We start from the raw sequence: 21,290 nt of genomic DNA, 5'->3' as shown, positions 1-21,290 counted from the left end.
ACAGCTTTCTTTAATCAAAACCATTATAACTGAAGGCTCAGAGCCTTGATTACACCTCTTCAGAGGGCACCCCTTGATTTTTGCACGACATCCCTGATTATTTTATTTACTTATTTATTTATTTATCAGCTTTTACTTTCGGCATTGATTTCTAGGTCACCGAGTTGAGGCTTTTTCTTGCTTTAAATGGACTTGCTTGTTTCTCACTGGCAGGTTATTTTTCTTACAAGGGCTATGAAGTAAACATGCCTCTTTTTCAGAAGATGATAGAAATTCCCGTGATCACATATTCCTGGAGTTCTTTCTCTTTTGCCTTCCCCTAGCCCCTGTGGTGAGCAAGATTGGACCAAGAGTCATTCCTCCCGACCTCTCCCGAGCCCCTGCAGAGTTAAGGGCCAAAAGGTCATTTTCTCAGGTTCCCTCTGGAGGGAGAATCCAAAGGTCATTCCCTCCCTCCCCAACTTACCCCAAGTGCATCTGAGAGACATTTAAAACTCCTTTGAAGAGGGAGGGGAGAGACCCGAGTCCATGGGCTTTACCTACTGCCCCTCAACAGCCAGGAGATGTGAACCAGGGCTGTGCATGAAGTGTTTATCATAGAATCCCAGAACATTTTAGGTTGGAAAAGACCTTTACACCATCAAGTCCAACCATTTGCCCACTGCCAAGTCCACCACTAAACCATGTCCTTAAGTGCCATATTTACATGTCTTATAAATACCTACAAGGGGTGATGACTCCACCACATCCTTGGGCAGCCTGTGCTACTGACTGATAACCCTTTCATTTAAGAACATTTTTTCTAATATTCAATCTAAACCTCCCTCAGCACAACTTGAGGCCATTTCCTCTTGTCCTACCACTTTTTGCTTGAGAGGAGAGACTAACCCCCATCTGGCTACAACCTCTTATGCCACAGATATCAGTAAGGCCCCCCTCTTCTTCAGACTGAACACCCCTAGCTGCCCCTCAGAGGACCTTGATGCTCACACCTACCCAGGACTGGCCTTGGTTTCTGAGTTTGGCACGGTGAACTTCAGCACGGATGGGCAGAGATTGATCACAGAGCTGTGACACGGGCATAACCATTCCTGCCTCCTTTCCCCCAAATCAGCCTTTTCCTTTTCACAGCCTCCAGAATCCTTCTTGTCCTCCCATAACTGGGTTTCACTTGGAATTAACCAGATACCATTGGGGAGTTGTGTTAAACAGCTCTGAACATCCTGATGTTCCTGCTTCTTGGGAATGGGGCTGCAGGGATCATTTTATGAGTCCCCTTAGAAAACAACCCCCAATAGACTCCCACAGCCTCACCCAGAGCTCCTGCTGCTGCTGCCTACTGCCCTGTCATCCGTGAACCCTGTGGACCAGTTTTGGATTTCCCAAGACAGAAGTAAATAGTTAAGGCTAGCTTCTCTACACTTCCTCCTTATCCCTTTCAAGGGAAAAGTCTCTTCATTGCTTGCTCTTTGAATGATGAAGCAAAAGCGAGCGATTTCTCATCGTTAAATTCTTTGAGCTGCCTGAGGAAGGAAGGAAGGAAGGAAGAGAAGAGCAACACTTATTTCACAAGGTCCCCTGCAGAAGGGGGGCACCAAGGGTCACTTCCTCTCAATCTGTCCCCTCCGAAGGAGAGCAGTCAGGCTGTGTCAATGCCATGGTCCCTTTGTGGCGGGTAGGCAGCCGGAGGTCATCCTGTGCCCCAGCGCCGCTCTCGCTGGGACGCACACACGCTGCTGAGCCCCGGCTTTCTCTCGCACACGGGGGGCAGGGGAGATTAGTTCTTTTTTCCTCTCTCTGCTTTGTCTAGAAGGAACTCACAAGTCACTACCTGGGCCCCTTTCGGAAAGAGACAATAGCAAAAGGGGAGTCCCTAGGGTTTTTTTTTCCTGGGGATTTTCCAGGCTGCTGGGACACAGTAGGATTAGCTGAGCAAAGCTTTAAAATCCAAATAAAAGTGAAGTGCTGAAGTACAGGTTTCGAGCCACTTGGAGGTTCTGGTGACACTCTCAGTGCAGTTGCAAATTCACAGCAAATCCACTGACCTCTCCCTACACATCAGCCTGAAATTTGGGGAAAACACTGAGCTTCCATGAAGTACTTTAAGAAAGCAAGGATCATGTGAAATATACCGGAAAATTCAGGTTCTGTGTAGTCAGACAGGATACAATAAATAAAATCACCTATCTTACTTGTTGTTTGGGATTTGAATTGTTGTAGGTGGCTTCTTTGGAGCCTGATTTTAATAGTTTGAAATAACTCAGGTGTTCTGGCTGAATTTTATGGGCTTTGGGTCAGGCCATGACTGGGCTTATATTAGTCTCTGGGCAGATCTTTAAGGAGCTAATGTGGAATTTAGAGAGCTATCTTTTCACAGGTATCTTCTGTTCTTTCAAGTCTTTGGGTTGAATTTTGTTCAGATAGGGGTTGCAGTTCCCACTGAACTCAACGAGCAAGATTTTGTTTCCTCCAAAGCAGACCCCAGGGAAATAAGCTGCTTACTTTGGAACAAGAATTTGGACCTAAGATGTAACTAGTAAATACTTTTACCTTGTTAAGGTATCCTACAATTTCAGACTTCACTATTTCAAATGACACAAACAGCAAACTGCTCAAAAGAGATGTGCAGACTCTCTACATACTCCTAAGACAAGAGTAGAGAAAATAATTCTCCACTTGCTGAGTAGAGAAACTAATTCAGCAGCATGAGTTAACATATGCCCAAAACCTCTATGTGAACTCATTGGCAAGACTGAAAACTCCTTTTGAAACACTCCAAGACCATGTACAGGAGACTAAACTGTAGTCAAAGCTTTATTTTCTTTCCTCTTTCCTTTCCCCTCCTTTCCTCTTTCCCTTCCCTTCCCTTCTTCCCCTTCCCCTTCCCCTTCCCTCCCTGTCTGCCTTCCTTCCTGCCTTCCTTTCTTACAGAAGGCCTTCAGACTGCAGTCTGCACATCAGAGTCTGCACTGAAATAATTCAGGACTTTCCCTTCCAGCTCTTGACATTACACAGAGTTTCTAGCAGCACTTAAATGTGGAACAACACAGTTTTTATGGCCTAGGTGAAATATATCTCTGTGATGCTGCGAGGTGTGAGCAGTAAATGGTTACAAAATGCTTCCCGATCCCTGTCTAAGTGTGCAGTATTGCTACTTTACAGAATCCGTGAAGCTCAAGACTGATGCTGTTCATCAGAAAACCCCCAAGAAATTAAGATTTTAGCCTTTGCATGTGAAGTGACAGATTATTCCACACACTGTGTTGCAATGACATGGGTGGGGGTCCTCTGCCAGCACTGAGCCTTCCTCCCCACACACGGAGTCATTCAAGGATGTGAGGGGGAACAGGGTCCTCTCCTGCACAGACTCACTTGACTCATTCAAGCGTGAGCTCCTATTTCCACCCGTGCCTGTGGATCCATGTCTTTGCCCTGGAGCATTCCACACTTCAAATGGAGCATGTGAAGATTCTTTATGAATTGTGATGGTTTCATTCTTGCCACACAGTGCTGTTTGTTAAGAAGCATACAATGAATTTCACTCACTGCAGTATCCTTTCCTCCCCTCCCTCCCCAAATGCAAATACAAATCCACTTAAAAAGCAGAGATCTTTTGACTTCTAACAGAAACTTTTATCCACATAAGAGGATAAGAAATTCATTAGCTTAAGTTGTGTGATTGTAACAGCTCATTAGAGAGCACAGTGCCTTTCACAGTGAGCATGCCTCCAGTCCTACGTGGAACCTGTCAAAGTTAAGGACAAAGGTATGGGACAACTTCACCATCTTGGAAGGCAATTTCTGATTTTTAACCATGCAGACCACAAGGTTCATTAAATGATTTTAATGAACAGTCACAGGCCTGATGTTCAAATCTTCATTTGCGTCTAATTACAAGCAAAATATGAAATTGGTAAATTGATCGTTCTTGACATGAGAAAAAAAATTATGGTCATTAATTATGTTTTCAGACTATTTGTTGTTGGGGTTTTTTACGTTAAAATAAATATTTTGATCTCAGGTTTTTCTGCTGCAAAATGCTGTTGTGAAAATCCTAATACAGCCTCTCTTCAAACAAGGGGGAAGCTGCCACTTCTGAACAGAAAACATAGTAATTAGTCATACTAATTTGTTGAAAGAAAGATAAAGAAGAGTTCTCAGCCATTTATCAGATCAAAAAAGTTAGTGATACAGTATTTTTTCATCTCTTGAATCTCAAAAGGCATGGCCTTGAAAAGGCAGGTAGTTTGCAACATTTTATAAAATATATGAGGGGAGATTGGAATGTATTTTTCAATCTTCCCCTGGCAGCCTTCACGGCTTTATTCAATTTATGCATCATCTCTTGAAGTTCAATACGGGGCACTGGGTCCCAAAATGTACTTTGAAGCATCCATAGCAAATCTTCTGATCTCTGCTCTCACTATCTGAGCAACATATGCATTAGAGTGGAATTTGAGATCAGCTTTTAGGTGGAGGGGTGAAGCGCTTACTTAGATAACCCACAGTATCTCAGCCTCAAGTGCAATGCTCAGGTTTGGATAAATGATTGCTTTTCATTTTCCCTGAAGATAAAAGATATAGTTTTATACTATGATTTACAAACCTCTCTACCCACATGGACATCAAGTGTTTCTTTTAAAATGTATGTTAAATACAAATATTGGAAAGCAACTACTTCCTTACGCCATTCTGAGAAAAATGATACTTCACAGAACGTGATGGTTGCAGTAAGGTACCATTGTGTGCCTTCAGTGATCAACGAGCTTTTCTGCCTTTGCTGCTCTTATTCAATCTAAACAAAGCTCAATCCCTTTCCTCCCCCTCAAAGAAGGGAAATTACACATTTTTGTGTGTGTAGCACTACTACAACAAGAGTTCACAGAACTCCACAAAGGAATTGCATGTGGTGAGGCTCAATGCTTTCAGCACGTTTTGTTTCCAGGTACAACTTCTACTACAGCAAATTTCTGGGTTGTTTCCGCCACTGTTGTGTAACTTGCATTTTTGCTTTGTTCTCTTGTATGTCACCCGAGAGCAATGACTGTGTCGTGTGATAAGACAAGCCATGAGCTTGGAAGGACAAAGCCGCAACGCAATGATTATTGCTGGAGGGTGCAGTGGAGGGAGAAATAATCTGATTTTTAAGCTGGTTCTCTAAAAGTGATGCGTCATTCACGGAGCAGTACAGCACGCTCTCGAGGAGCGTTTCTGCTTCGCGGAAGCCAAATTAAAACATCCTGAAATTCCTAAAAAAAACCACCAAACAAGCAGATAAATAATCCGCTTCCTAGTGCCCAAGCCCCTCAAGTTTCCCTCAGTTTCACGCAGCGCTCGCAGTTAAGGATTGCACGGACACACTTCCCCAGCCACGCAATTCCCTCACAACCCGCCCTCCCTTTGTGTCGAGCCTCCTGATTGGCCCGGCCGCAGCTGTAAGGCGCGAGCGGATTGGCCGGGCGGCGCGCGCTGTTGCCATGGCTCTGTTGCTAGGGAGGCTCGGCCGTCTCCAGGCCCTGCAGGAAACATGTAATGAATTATGGATGCTTGGTTTGCTCAAAGAGGGCCTGATCTGTAATGCAGATGAGCTGCCAGGCCTTCCCCCCCCCTCATCCCCCACCCTCCTTTTCTTCTAGGTTCCTAAAAAAATAGATTAAAAAAACCCCAAAACGGGTGGGGGGTGTGTGTGTAGAAATCAGTTTTAAATCAGAATCTGCCGTTTGCGCGTCCCCCGCCGCAGCAGTGGCTCCCGAAGCCCATGGCAATTATCATGCAAAGGCAGGGCCAGAGGTCACTATCTGTTATTTGTTCAGGAAAAGCTTGTAGGATTTTTCACTGAACTCCATGACCTGCTGGGATATTATTTTTTCCCCCCTCTTTGGTTCGGAGACAAAATAGGATACAAACACCAGAAGTGGTATTTTCTAACAGTTAGAGAGGAAATTGTCCCCTCGGTGTGTGAGGAACGCAGCAGCCAGGCTGGCTTTTCTGGCCTCCTGAAAGATACGTTTGCTCGGACGTGACCCAAGACCTTCCATCGGTGTGGTTGAGTGGCTCAGGCCTCTGGAAATGGTGCCAGGATCCCTTGGCTGTGGAGCTGTTTCCTGTGAGTGCCACAGCTGTAACATGCCCGCTTCGCTTCCAGCAAAACTGGACCTTGTTCCCCACAAATTGCTCCCCAGCTGGAACAAAGCTTCTGGTGCTTCATACCTGAATACACAGGTTGCTACGGAGCATTTATTTCCCCTAATCTTCTTAAGAAGTAAGGTGGATGTTAGGCTACAGAAATGATAATATTTTCCTATACCTAATGAATACTGATGTCAGAAGAGACACCTCTCCTGGGCTCATGCAGAGTTTAGTCTTGGTTGGGTTTCTTTTTCCAAACTGTTTCAGTTTCAGTGACAAATTGTTTCAATCCTTTCTGTGTTAAGCCTCCATGGACAAATGTGACTTGAAAAATTCTTAATTCTAGCAAAAATAATGAACCCAATTCTTGTTTTGAATCAGATGGTGTAATTTGGGCCAGACTCAGCTGAAAGTGGGAACTCTTAGCTATCCAAATATTGACCTCAGCAGAGGTCTCTTTGTACCTTGAAGGTTCATCACTGATGTGAGAGATGAGATATCCCTGCTCCTCCTCAGAGCCCTGTTTTTCAGAGAATTCCACACTAAACAGTTTACTCAGCAAGTAAACTTCTCTTCTGGGAGAAGTAAATACTCAAGTAAGAGCTCTGAGATGAAGACGAAATATATCCGACCCTCCTGTGATTCAGAGCAGAATGATGCCTTGTTTCTAGGATTGCTAAACAAAATGATCTGTTATGTAAAAACCATGAGACCAACTTAAAAACCAACTTAAAAAATAAGAAAGTCTGTGGAACACTGCATACAGGAGAAAAAAACACTTATGCTGAGCTCTGGCAATCAAGCAGTCCCTAAGAGCTTCAGCTATAATGGTCTTTATGTTTTATTATTTTCTATTATTAAAATGTTTTCCATTGAAGAAAATGATTAAGGTAAAACTTCATTGTCTATCCCACCCATTTTTGAAAGAGCTTTCATCAAATTCCATTTAAAAAATCCAGGCTATAGAATTAGAGAGCCCAGCGTGCCTAAAATTGAGAAATGTCTGAGATATGTTTAGCTGAAAACAAGGTACTAAAATGTGTATATACGGATGTATTAATTTTGTTGATTTTTTGTTGATTTTTTTTTTTTTTTTTTTTGTGGCATTGGTTCCTTGCAACATGCACTAAAACAAAAGATATATTAACAGTTTGCACTTGCAGGAAATATAGGTCATGGTTTTTGTGAACCAAATAATTGTGGTTAACACTTTTCATTTATTGATCTTCATTTTTGTATACAATACTTTAAGGCATTGGGAGATGGTTATTCCCACACCCATACAAATACATGCTGCACGTACCATGAGATTTGGGACAGCTTAAACAGTCAGCAGAGAGGCAGCAAACAACTTCTTAAGCACATAAGCAATTTAAACAAATCCATATTTCCAGTGCTTTAAATGGCCAAAGCATCTCTCCCATGCTTTCTATTGAGGAATCACAAGAAATTCAACCAGCAGCAGCCAAGCTCTTTCTGTAAGTCTGCTGTCAGGTTGTGCAAAGCTCTTGTAATGATGCCTGCAGCACAGCTTTTGCCTTCCTGCATCGGTCCAAACTTCACCAAGACAGTGCTTGAACCTTCAGGGCAGAGACACCTCAACTCCAGCAAGCCTTGCATCTTCCCCAGGACATTTTGCAGGCAGCTCCTCAGGAGGAACCTTGCTGAGTTCTCCTGATTAAGATTTTATAATTCCCTTTGCTGTGTTTGTGTGCTGAGGGGCGAAGGAGGGGCTGGAGGCCTTTGGGGTATGGACCTAACAACCTGACTCAAATGAATACAATACATACTGGACAATAGTTCAAGTGTGAGAAGGTCTGGAGTCACCAACAGGGAGAAAAATGATGCAGGAAGCTTTCACAAAAGAAGCAGCTCTTAAAGAAAGAGCTGAATGAGGAAATGGAACATTTTGGTGCATTATGAGCAGGAGGTTGGTGTGTGGCCAGGGTGGAGCAGGAGGGAATCTTCAGAAATCAGGAGAAGCTAGGAGAAACAAAGGAAAAATATTGAACTATTTTTTTTCTTCATTTCTGTGGCATCTGATTGAAAAAACAAATCTAATCTATTTTGAAAAAAAAAAATCAAATCTATTTCATTGGAAAATAACAAAGTTATATTTTCCCCCAAATTTTAAGTGTTATTGTTGTTATTGTTTCAGTAGAAGTTTCTTTCTTTTAGAAACAAAGGGTTCTTTCAATTTGCTTTAAAAAATGCAAACTTTCTAATGCTCCTTTTCTATTAGGACTGTATAAACAAGAAAAGCTTTGCATTTTTATCAATAATAGCTTTAAAATAGTGCTTTAGTACAAACATATTCTTCACAAAGATCCTTCTGTAATTTAAAACATTTTTTTTCCTGAAGTAATTTCAACCAGTTTATGCTATCAGTAATCTTCATAGAGTTTACATTAATCCACAAACATTGTATAGTGTGATGAAGTTGATGAGAATCAACAAAGGATAAAGTAGAGTATTGCAGCCCAGATAAAGAAACCCTCTGTTTAATGCCAGCTGCTCAGGAAATGTCAAAAGTAAAGTGAGTTTCAGGTCAAGGGCACTGGGAACAGTCTGTTAGCAAACCCTAAGACAGGCAGCTCTTGTTATTAGTATGAACAAGGATATGGTGAGTCCTTTTTAATCTACCCCTGGGCCTCCTTCTGGCTTCCCAGACATGAATTTGTCCCATTTGGGCTCACCTCTATGGGATTGCTGGGAGTTTTTCAAAACATACCCTCTTTGCTCTCTCTAATGTTCCCCATCAGGTTCGCTAAAGGCCAGGATTTCAGTGAAAATCCTGCTCCTAGGAGATCTGTGGGCTCACTGCCAGACCTTCAAAGTGAACAAAATTGTGGGCAACTGCTCTTTTTGTTTGCTTGTCTTCACAGCAAGGATTTTCTTCACTCATGTACCTGTGAGTGTACTTTGTTTATCACCACTTAAGGGAGTTTTACCTCTTGATACAATACTAAGTTGACAGGTGGAACATCTGAGGAAATAGGACCAAAGTGTGGGCAGGGTAATAACTGGATGAACCTCTCTATTGGTAGCCCTTTCATGAAGAATGGGCACTCTTTCATGTGACTAGGAAGAAGAGTTGGTTTGGGAGAATGAACATGCTGATACTGCTTGACAAAATTTCCCCAGCAAGGTATTGCAAAATAAGAACACTATTGACAACCACTCTGAATTGAAAAGCAAAGCATTTCATTTGGCTCTGTGAATTCAGAGCCATAAGAGGCACTTTGCTGTAGATGTCCCATGGATGTGCACCAAAAACCAAGGAATTTTGCAATGATTGTTCAGAATTGTGTGGGTTAACAGCACTGCAGGACTCTTTTCTTGCTGGTGTTCTTTAATCTCTTTAAATTTTCAGGGATCCTTTAAAATGCATGTTTAGTTCTTGAATTCTGTGTTTTGGGCCAGAGGAAAAATCCTAATGCAAAACTGCAATGTGTTTTGTAACATGCAAACTGTAAACGTTCTGTAGGGTATGATTTGTGCATCTTTATGATACAGCACTAGGTGAAAAACTTCTTCAGTACAAAGCGTATAAGCTCAGCCAGAGCATTAGTCAATCTGATGAGGCCTACTCATTTAGAAATTGTCATAATATGCAAATATGTTCTAACATTTTATTGTTTGAATAGTGGATATTGGGAGATATAGATTGGGAAGAAACAGATGAGTGACTCAGAGGCTGCTGGTGCCATAATACTTTACGGTTATTAGAGCCAGACAGTTTTTCGGATTTGGTTCTGTTTGCAGAGTAATTGTCCTGTGAGAAAGAACAGCCAAAATGATGCAATCTACTATGGAACCAAACCTTTCTCTCCACAGTGACAGCATTTATTTCATCATATGTTAGATATTTAGAGAGGAGAAATTTACAGCAGATCTAGTGAGCTCAGGCATTGGAGATAAACATTATTTGGCACATCATCTGCTTGATCTATTTAATTCTGTCTTCCTTAGATTGAAATAAGCCCGTGTCCTGGAAGTGGGTGTGTTGGGATCACAAGGCCAAAATGAGTATTTTGTCAGTGTGTTATGGTGATCCAGGCTGTTGAGGAAACTCACTTTATATCTGTTTCAAAAGATCTCTTTTCAGAGCAGCCAGGGGATCAGGCCCAGCCAGTAAGGGTTTATGATATGCAGGCCTTGCTTGACCAAGCTCATCTCCTCCTATGATAAGGTGACCTAAGTGGGTGAGGGAAAGGCTGTAGATGTTTACCTGGACTGTAGGAAAGCCTTTGACACCATTTCCAATAACATTCTCTTCCAGAAACTGGCTGCTCATGGCTTGAACAGGTGCCCTGTTTATTGGATAAAAACAGGCCGAATACCAGGTCCAGAGAGTGATGAGGAATGGAATTACATCCAGTTGATGGCTGATCACAAGTGTGCTCCCCAGGGCTCAGGACTGGGGTAAATTCTGCTTGATATCTTTATCAGTGATCTGGGTGAATGGATTGAGTGTGCCCTCAGTCAATTTACTGGTGACACCAACTTGGGTGGGAATGTTGATCTGCTGGAGGGCAGGAAGGATCTGCAGAGGGAGCTGGACAGGCTGGACTGATGGACTAAGGCCAGTGGTATGAGGCCAGGTGCTGGGTCCTGTATTTGGGTCACAACAGCACCAGACAGTGCTACAGGCTGGGGACAGAGTGGCTGGAAAGTGGCCCTGGGGGAAAGGACCTGGGGGTGCTGGTTGACAGCAGCTGAACACGAGCCAGGTGTGCCCAGGTGGCCAAGAAAGCCAAAGGCATCCTGGCTGGATCAGAAATGGTGTGGCCAGCAGGACGAGGGCAGTGATTGTCCCCCTGTCCTGGGCACTGGTGAGGCTGCAATTCTAATCCTGGATTCTGTTTTGGGCCCCTCACTACAAGACAGACATTGTCCAGAGAAGGGCAACAAAGCTGGTGAAGGGTCAGAAGCACAAATATTATGAGTAGTGGCTGAAGGAACTGAGGTTGTTTAGCCTGGATAAATGGAAGCTCAGGGGAGACCTTATCACTCTTTACAACTGCCTGAAGGAAGGGTGCAACCAGGTGGGGGTCAGTGTCTCCTCCCAAGGAATAAGCAACAGACAAGAGGACACAGCCTCAGCTAGCATCAGGGGAGGATTTGACCAGATAGTAAGAAAAACATTTTCTCTTCAAGGGTTATCAATCATTGGAACAGGCTGCCCTGGGAAGTGGTGGAATCAACATCCCTAGTGGTATTTAAAAGATGTGTAGATGTGGCACTTAAGAACTATTTTAGTTGTGGACTTGGCAGTACAGGGTTAAGGGTTGGACTTGATCTTACAGGTCTTTTCCAACCTAAAAGATTCTGTGAAACATCTCATCCCTGCTACTCTTTGCTGTCTGCCACACAATCCTCTTTCACACAAAACTTTTCATAAGCCTGGAAAGAGCCTTTTTCTGAATGAGCCAGGAACAGTTACTCCAAAGCAACTGGTTACTGGCCTCCTCACTATTTGAGCAGCAGCTGTTGGTAGGATCATGGCAAGTGGAGCCACAGAATCTGCTTTAACAGCAGCTTGGTAGCTGCTTCAGCTTTCCAAGACAGCTGGCAGCTGAGTTGTGAAGCTGCAGCCAGCCAGCAGTGAGATGTCTAATACATCTCCAGAAATCACTGTGTGTATGCCATGATTACCATAATGACATGTCCCACTGTTTTGTCCATGCTCTGTGATCAAATAGAATCAGTCAAGATGTTGCCATTTGTCCAAAACTGAAATAAAACAGTGAGATAAGAGGAATAACAGCACTTTGGATGTGGATCCCATATGCCATAATTCTACTAGATTACAAACATCTACTGTTATGTGTGGCCTGGGAAGAAAAGGTATCATGATGGATTGGTTCCTTCTGGAGAAAGGACTATGGTACCAGAATTATGGATGTTTCATAAAGAATAAGTGCCTGTGTTGCAGAGATGTTGATATGGTAACAGGTTGTGTGAATAAAAGCAGCATAGATAATTGGAGTGTAATAGTTAAAACATTACTCAGCTTATTTGCAAGCAAAAGCTCCAATTTACCTTCAGCAATCCCTGTGTGATGCAGTGGGCTGCTGCATTGTGCATTTTTTACAGCATTTTGTGTTTGAGCTTTTCAATCAGGTTTTGAACTCATAGCTACTAGCAAAGGTGGCAGGTTTGAATATCCCTGTGCATATATAGGAATTTTGTTGGCATTGGTATCAAAACTCATATTGTGGTAGAGGAAAACAACATCAATCCTTGACTTCTTAAGAGTAATTCCATCTAAAATAGGAAAGCACCATAAGGTCCTCTAAGTTTGATCTCCTGTATAATATTGTCTATTCAGTTTTTGTTGATGCACAAATATTTTCATGGTTTAAATGATGGTTTTAGTTAGATTAAAGAATTTAAGTCTTCCGGGGTAGCAGTTGTATGCCACAGGCATAACACAGAAAGAACAAGCTGTAGTCCCAAGTGTGTGATGGAGAGCTTATTAAATGGGATATGCCTAATTGATCACAATTAGTAAAAGTAGTGCTTTGTCCAATCTTTTAACTATTTTTTTTTCCAATCTGACCTGAGAAATTTTTCCAACTTTTAATCAATATGGCTCTGTGCATTTAAGCCAGAAATACATACATAGTATCTAGGAACATTTGTCTCTGTCTGGTTAGAAGCCAGATCTTTGGTGCCTGTCAGTAACAGCAAGTTTGTAATTTTGAAAGCAGACTCCAACCCTCAAACAGTCAAATAAATAAAAAAATTCCAATCTCCAAATGCCCAGTCGTCTCCATCTGACCAGCTGAGCTTAAGAGGGAGAGGGGGAGGGGATCCTTTGTGTCCAGGCTTGCTCTAATGTTGTATTGAAACCACATCTTTTAGGAAGGTGTGTGGTATTGCCTTGCAACCTGCAGCCAGTGAGACCCTCACCTTTACTGGTAATCTTTTAGTGTTTAATTACCCTGTCAGCCAGAAAGTTACATCTTGTTTCAAGGTTGAATTTGTCTAACTTCCAGCCATTCAATCTTGTTCAAGCTTTTGTCAACAAAGATTGAAAGCCCTTTATTAGGTATCTTTTCCACCAGGGAATACCTATATAAACTGATAGACTCATTGTATAACTTACCTGACGTTCTGCCTCTAAAAATCACTTCCCAACTCTTGCTTTCCCCACATCTTTCTGCCAGAGATTTCTTCATACTATATGTTGAATGATGAGAAACCAATACTGTCTTCTAATAAGATATGAGGAAAGATGAAGAAATTATCCAAGAAAGAGGAGAAGGTCAAAAGGAATTGCTTGGAAGAGGCATTTTCTCTTGGTTTCAACTCATTTCTGCAATACTGAGAAGCAGTGCTATGTCCTAGACCACACCTGGCATAAACCAGCCAACCTCCAGTGGTGGGGTCAGCTCCTATCTGGGCAGCTGTTGCTCTTTATAACACTTGAGGATGTAGAAAGTGCTTTACAAAGAAGCACATGGATTAGGCTCAGGACCACTGGCTAAAGCAGGGATGTGGTGCTCTGCAGAGTAATGGTGAAATCACAGAAAACCCCAACCACTTAATTTAGCAAGTCATGTTAAACACAAAGGAACAGTTACAATTTCACTACCAATTTGCTGTCAAGAAGTCATTTGTCACGCTACCCCTCCAGTTATTAGTTTATATAATCAGCATTTACCTTTCACATTATGAAACCATTAAGACAGACCTGCCATTGTAGAACATCACTAGATTAGGACAAAAATGTAATACAGTCCCCATAACACCAAAATGTTGATCTGCAATATTAGATATTTATGCTGTAATATTTGCTATTTATAGCTGACCAGGTCTAAGCCTTTAGTGTAAAAGGAGAGAGGAATTCAAAACAAGAAGGTGAATGCAGCTCTTCCCCAAGAGGAGCCATGATTATAATTCAACCTTTGCTGGTGGTGTAGTTTTTTTGTGTACCCTACGGGTGTAAGTTCTGCAGCAGTGCTTTGTTTCAAACATCTTCATTTTTCCTCTCAGGATGAAGCAAATGTTTTAAATTACAGCTGTAGCATGGAAGAGAGAATTCAACTGAAGCACAAATATGAGTCATGAAAGTGTTTGTGCCTTATTTTCAGGGTAATCACTAAACACCTGCTAAATTACATTTTAAAAAATTACCCAGTATTTCACAGTGGGTTTTATCCTCTTGTTTATTATTTTCTCTCTTAAGCCCCACTCTCAATCCTTGATCTGCGTGGGAAGATTGTCTCATCCATGCAGAGCTCCCAAAACTCAGCAGAGCTCTGCATGTACTGATGCTCTGCTCAGGTGGGGCTGATTACAGGACAAGGCCTGAGGTTTGTGCTACAGGGACAGACCTTAGGGCCTTTAGGCAGAGCCTTGGCGCAGTACTGGGTACACCAACACAGCATGAGAGAGGAAATCATTACCCAGAAAAAAACCGTAGCCTTTTTCTGAAAGCTAGTGCAGCAGAAATAAAATAAACAAAAGTGACTCATCCACACTGAATCTGTCTAAACTTTACTTTCCCACATGTTGCTGTTTTCTTCTGTTAGCAACTTCAGTGTTGTAAAAGTGCCTTGTGGAGGAGAAGAATGTTGTAGATGGGCACTCTCTTTCCTGAGATGTGTAGTGTGTACTCGGTTACTGAGCCTCCTGGGAACTTGGTGGAGGGCACATGCTCAGTTGTCTGTTTTGCTTTTTATGTTTTCTTTAGTTGTTTTTCAGTCTGGCACTGAGTGGGCAGACAAGACTCTTGAACAATCTGTAATTGCATCGTGTCACAGTTGATGAGGTTACAATGGAGTAAATATCTAGCTGGTTTTAGAGAGGATATTTTTAACAATACTCACTCTACATCTAATAGAGTACATCTGTGTCCTCTGTGGGCACTTTGCCTTAGATAATATAAAAGGAGAGCAATGGGGAAAAGAGCAGCATAATTATATCTGCATAGTCTTCAGCAGAATCATTTTCTGCATATACACACTTGACATTTCAACTATTTCATACCAGGGCTGCTCCTATTGATGCCAGTGGCATCTCTGCCCTTGAATAGGAATAGGATTGAATTCTGACTGTTGAATCTCTTATGACAAGAAAGGTGCAAGTTTCCCAGCATGACCTGATTGCCATAGGGAAAGAGAAAAGTTTTATTAGACCATCATGTCAGTAATTCTTGACCTGGGGTCGTGACTGTGTCTTGACAACTTTCCCTTCTTTTGGATCACAAGGAGAGACCAGCAATCCAATATATTTTCCTGTAGTAACATGGGTCACAGCACAGAATAATCAGCCTCCCTCTGCTGGATTGTTACCTGCTGTGTTTCCACTTCTGCTAGCCAAATGTTGACATCTCAGTGATACAGAGCAGCCTGCTCTGGACAGTATCACATATCTAAAATCGTATGAAATCATATTGCATTTATACCACTCAGAGATGAGGGAAAAAAACTTTTAAAGAGTCAAAGGCCACTTTCACTTTATAATGGCAATGTAGAAAGATTTGTTTGAAAGGCTGTTGGATACTGGTGCTTGAGGTTCTTTGGTGAAACAGTTACTGGACACACTCATGGTCATATTAATTATTTGTTCTCCAACAGCACTTACTAATGCACATGTTTGGTCCAAACATACAGAGTGACATTGCTTGAAAACCCATCATTTCCAGCTTTCAGGGCAGGTGTGGGAACAACCAGACTGACTTCCATGAAGCAGCATCAGCCCACGTCAGCTGTTGCTCTACCTTTCAACCTGAGGATGAGACTCAGGCTATTGGGAGCATCCCCTGCCTCTCAGCTTCAACATTCAAGTTTTTGCAAATAGATTGACCTTGAGCAGCAGCAGACTTCTCTCTGCACACTGTAAGGAAATGGCAGAACTCCCCTCTACAGAGGGATATTATTCCCTGGTTTATAGCACAGGAAAAATACCTGTTAAAAATACCTTTAGGAAAATAAGACAAAATTGAGAAAAGACAATAGTACACTTAATTTGCTAAAACCAGGATGTAAGTGCATCTAGTTCTAGAGTCACTTACTGATTTTTTGAAGAGATTACTAATAATTTGTTTTTGTTTTCCTACCCTTGCTCTGTCTTCTTTTCCGCATCTGACAATAGAACCACTTATGCAATACAGCAGAAATTTTCAACAAATCAGGGGAGTGGTTAGGAGATCTGTCTCTTGAGCAGTCTGCTAAGAACCATCTTCTGAATGAGAAAATTCAGACGCTGTGTAGGAGAAACCCATCAGCACTTGCTTGCTTTTTTCCTCCTCTTTCCTCTAGCCACAGGAGACCAAAGCAATCTCTGTCCCCTGGGCCTGTTGTCCTATGGAAGGATTATCCCTTCCTCCAGCATGCAGGGTTATTTGTGTCCTTTTTTAATCTACCGTTTACTCTATTTTCCCTGTCTTGAAGTTTTCCCCTCTCTTATTTAAACAGTGTTGCTCTGTTTTTGGTGGTAAGGAGTGCAGGATTCAACAGAGCAAGGCCTGCCTTCATCTAAAAGGCAGAAAGAAAAGAGTCCTTTTCCTTCTGGCTTTAACACACTTTGTGAGATCTCTGCCTAATCCTCACCATTCTCTTTCTCTGCCTCTGCTCCTCCTTTAGGCTCCCCACTCAAACGCTCCTCTTGCTACTCTTCCCCCTCCTTGTGATGTAAAACCTCAACATCCAAGTAATGAATGCTGTCTCACCTTTTTCTCCTCACTCATATGCCTGCAAGGTGAATGAACGCCCTCACAATGGAAGGAGGAGATAAGAAATTCCCCATGGAAATATCACAGATACTTAAAATAATTTGGAGCAAAAATCCCTGCAGGTTTACTGAAAACACCCCCTTCGACACGCAGAGATTTATTTATCTGCTTTACTGCATTTTGCTTACGTCAAGAGCTGGATTGCTCCTGTACAGCCCCCTCGCCAGGCAGATAATTGCTACATATTCTTTTGTACTGCTGCCACCACCTCCACCATCGGGCGTTTTCCCAAACAATTGCCTGAGCAGCCTCAGAGCAATCCATCTCCCTGCTGACAGTGCTTTGGTATTAGGGGTCTCCTAGGAGCAGGTGAGAGTCTTGCCTCTTTTCTTGAAAATCAAATGAAGTAAATGCAGTGCATTTCTCCTTCATTTTCCAGATAATTAGCAAAGATGTTAAGTGGAGCCAGTGTAGCTTTCTGACAGCTCCAGCCTCTCCTCGATGGTATCTCGTTGGCCATCGTTTCCATACAGACATACCGACCTGAGGTAGTGTCATTTATCTTTACCTTTTGTTTACAGCCACTCAGCCAGTTGTCATTCTGTGTGACAGTGCCTGTATTCAAGCCAATATGAATTTATTTTTCAAGAAAGACTTTCTGAGAGCAAAGCTTATGCCTCACTAAGGACTCAACTAAACTGCATTGCTGGCAAGACCTTTTCCTTCACCATCATCCTTTATATTCATAATTAAACAAATGATAACGTTACCTGATGTTTCTTTTTTTTGTTATTTCCTGCTCAGGGTTTCTTCCACATGCTGATACTTCTGTTTTCAGCTGAATAGTCATTAAAATCTATTGCTATGCATTATGACAATAACATATTTTTAGCGTTCTTTGATTCCTTTCACCTGTCTCCAGCTCCTCAAGATTGGTTTCCTTCTCATATAATGATTTTAAAATATTTTTCTGTTTGCAGATAAATAACAAAGTAGTTTGAAATGAGACAGTAATTTCAATGTAATTTTTTTCAGAGTCACTAGTGAGATAAAAAAAACATTATCTGTAAAGCTCAGACTAGAGAATCTAAGCCACGAGGGTTATGTTGAAAGCATCCTGTGATCTTTAGATGGTAGATGCTGGCACATATATATAGTATATATATGTGTGTGTGTGTTTATATATGCACCCATATGAAAGCATGAGCATATATTCATAAACAAGGGAATTGTGCCACAGGGGCTTGCCCTCAGATGTAGGGCTCCATATAGCTCCTGGAGAGGCATGCAGTCAGCATTATTGTGGATATTATTGCTTTACAGCTTTGGACCCAGGCCAAGACTTAAGCACACAGTTATATTTGAGCATATCAATAGTTGCACCAAGCTTTGCGTGAAAGTTTTCCTTAAGTCTTTCCCAAAAATCTCCCATGAATACACAGTGTGGATTTTGTTACTAACCCTTTTAATAGTACCCCAATCCCCAAACTGTCTTTTGTTTAGGCAACCATTGTGATGTAATGCATGTGAGTATTACAGTGGTATATAGGATTCTGAGGGCAGTAGTTACACAGCTCTTGGAGATGGTGTTCTTGCTGCCATACCTGGCAATATCAGGATAGGGAAATTCAGTTCCAACCCTTCTATGGTGGGCATGGATCCAGCAACCTGGCCCTGATCCTTCACCCTGAGGCCATATCTCAGTTTTGCCTGCCTCCTGAGTCAGGTTGGGCTGCCTTTGCCCTTATCTGTGGACGGGGTGTATTGAGTGAGAGGTGCAGCAGGAGCAGCACAGCCTGCTCAGCGATGCCCAGCGTGAGCGCTCCTGGGGCGCAGGTGCCACCTCGTGCTGTAGGTGAGAGGAAAGGCAGGCAAAACAAGCAGAGCAGCCTTTGGCTGCACAGAGCTGCAGATCAGGTCCCCAGTGCCCTGCTCCCTGCTGATGGACAGCAGCGTGTTGTGGAGGCAGTGTAGCATAGCTTGTTTAATGCTGCATTATGGTAATGAATACTGGGGAGCCATTAACACGGGAATCTCGGATTTCAAATATAACGAACCACACACTTCAATGTTTTCTAGCAGGGTCTTCTTTGGAGCCGTAAGCACATTATTTTTTTAAATCAACTTTCATCCCAAAGCAAATTTTCCCAGCTAAGTACCTCTTTAATCAATCCATTCACAAATATATATATATATTTATTTTTAATAACATTTTTTAATATTTGCCAAAAACATAATGACAGTTATTTTTACCCATGGTATGTTCTTACCTATTTAATGTTATACAACCTTGCTAAAACCAAATTAAGCAAAAACATTAGCATCAATCCATTGAATTCAGATGCTATTAAAATAAAGTAGATGTTTTCAAACACTAGAATGAATGGAAAAACATTTCCTTGACTGTCAGATTGCATTTGTTTCCTGTTGAAGCTAAGTGGGTTAAATTAAGTGACTAATTAGCTATGCATCTGCACAATTCAGTGGGCATTTTTATTTTGTTTAACTTATATATTTATTTCCAACTTGTGAAAAAAGGACTGTAACAAGACAGAGGGAAAGCATTCCCCAGAGCACTACTGTAGTGTGGTTTTTACTACAGTTTCCATTGAAGTGCTGTTAATTACTTGGGTTTACAACTCAGGCATAAAAATTTGCACAATGGTGAAATTTCTCTAAGAAGAATTTGCTCAGTTTTGTTAACTGTTGTTTTTAGATTAGAAAAGCTGAAACAGCATCCAACAACAATAACCACCTTTGTTGCAGGTGTTCGGAGTCTCTCCTTGTCGTGAACTGATTTGTTCCAGTCTGGCACTGGGATACCATTTCCAAATCCATCTCTGGAGCCGCTGACTGGACCTTTGCCTGTGGTTTGCATGAGGGCAAGGCAGGTGCTACTTGGCAGATGCTGCTTTGCAGCTGAGGAACTACCCAGATGCTCAAGCCAGTCTGGAGCAAAAGCAGCAATCACAGTTTCAGTTTCTTCACTTCCCCTTCCGAAGTGCATGTGGAGGTTCATAAACCTCCAGCAAATATTCAGTGGAAGAAGGGCACCCAAGGCTTCTCCACTTGGAAGGAAGCTCTTCCTTCCCATCCTTTACACTACTCCCCCAAAACTACATCTGGCTGCAGAATTGTGCTGGATTTCTCACTGAATTTCCTCTTGCACAGAAAAACTAGAAGTGCTCTTTAGGGCTGCCATTCACCAAACCTCCTTTCCAAGATGGTTTTTATCTCAGTTCTTGCCAGAATCCCTGTCACTGGATGGTACAAATGCTGTAAATGGACTAATGTGGGCCCAGCAAGCACTGGGGCTGCTGCTTTGAGCTGAGCTTTTGAAAATAATGAGATGGATTGTCAGAGTCCTTGGTCAGCAAGGCGAGAGAATAAGAACCCTGCTGCTCCCCTGCTCAGTTTGCAACTCCAGCTGCTGGCAGTGGCAGCAATTCAACTGAAATTCCCTTCAGTGAGAAAGGTCTTTGGCAAGATGGAACTGTTGAGATTTTTTTTCTCCTCCCCTGTAATTTCTGTGGGGTTTTTGGCATCAGATGCCTTGTGTCTTCATACAAAAGTTCTTTTCTTTTTCTTTTTTCCTTTATTTTAAGCTGACATTTTGATTCTGCCTTAATTAAACCACTTTGGAAGCAGCATGACTCTGTTTCAGAATGAGTTGCACTGGTACAAGTTTTGTGCAGAGGCATCTTTGTTTCAGAGTGACTGCATCCCTTATGACAGTCCTCCCACAGCTAGCCCACCTTGCCTTGCTTCAGGCCTGCATCAGGATAGGTTTTTTTACCTGTATGAATCCTACTGCTCCACAAGCATCCTGACCAGATGTCACAGGGCACTTTTCATGCCAAGAGAGAACCATTTTTGCTTTTGCTCCTTTGCTTTTCTGCTTGCCTGACAACCCTCTTGCTCCTTTTCCCCATCCTCCCCTCTTCCATTCAATTACTGACCCAATGTGGATGTCATGCTTCAGGGTTTCTCAGGGCTTTTTTCTCTCCCAGAAAAAGAGCATGTCCAGTCCTTACTGGTTCTGTTCTTTGCTGTGACCTCCCAGTGTCTGGGGCAGAGCATGCAGGAGGAAAGCACTTGTGGGGACAAGGGCCAGCACCCTACTGCATCCAAGGAACTCGTGTGGCTTTACTGTGATACAAGATGCTCTCTTGCTGCTGCCTCCATCTAAAGTTGTGCACATGATTTTTCCAAGTTTTAAATAGTTATAAGTAGTGGTTATTAAAAGATAAGTGATTATTTTTCTTTGCTGTTGCCCTTCAAACCCACCCTCCTCCTGCCCTGCTCATATGGTGCTCCTACAGCTTTATACTTTAAACGGCTTTGTTTTGTTCAAAGTGTTTAATTTTGCAGCAATTGGCCAAATATCCCACTTCTCCCTCATGCCCATGTGCTTTATCTTTCTCTGTCTTGCCTCTTCAGAAAGTATTGTAGACATGCAAGTATTTTTGCTTAC

At 42.3% G+C, this 21,290-nt stretch overlaps 1 protein-coding gene across 5 annotated transcripts in view; it reads left to right on the top strand.

Moving 5' to 3' along the window:
• Window positions 1-21,290, top strand: part of DNAJB6 (DnaJ heat shock protein family (Hsp40) member B6) — a 182,851-nt gene that overhangs the window by 94,042 nt on the left and 67,519 nt on the right. The window lies entirely within an intron of this gene.

Source organism: Onychostruthus taczanowskii, unplaced genomic scaffold, assembly GCF_017590055.1.
Source record: "Onychostruthus taczanowskii isolate IOZ18803 unplaced genomic scaffold, ASM1759005v1 scaffold3, whole genome shotgun sequence".
NCBI classification, from domain to species: Eukaryota; Metazoa; Chordata; class Aves; order Passeriformes; family Passeridae; genus Onychostruthus; species Onychostruthus taczanowskii.
Note: the sequence above shows the minus strand (reverse complement) of the source record. Positions and strands in the feature narration are given on the sequence as shown.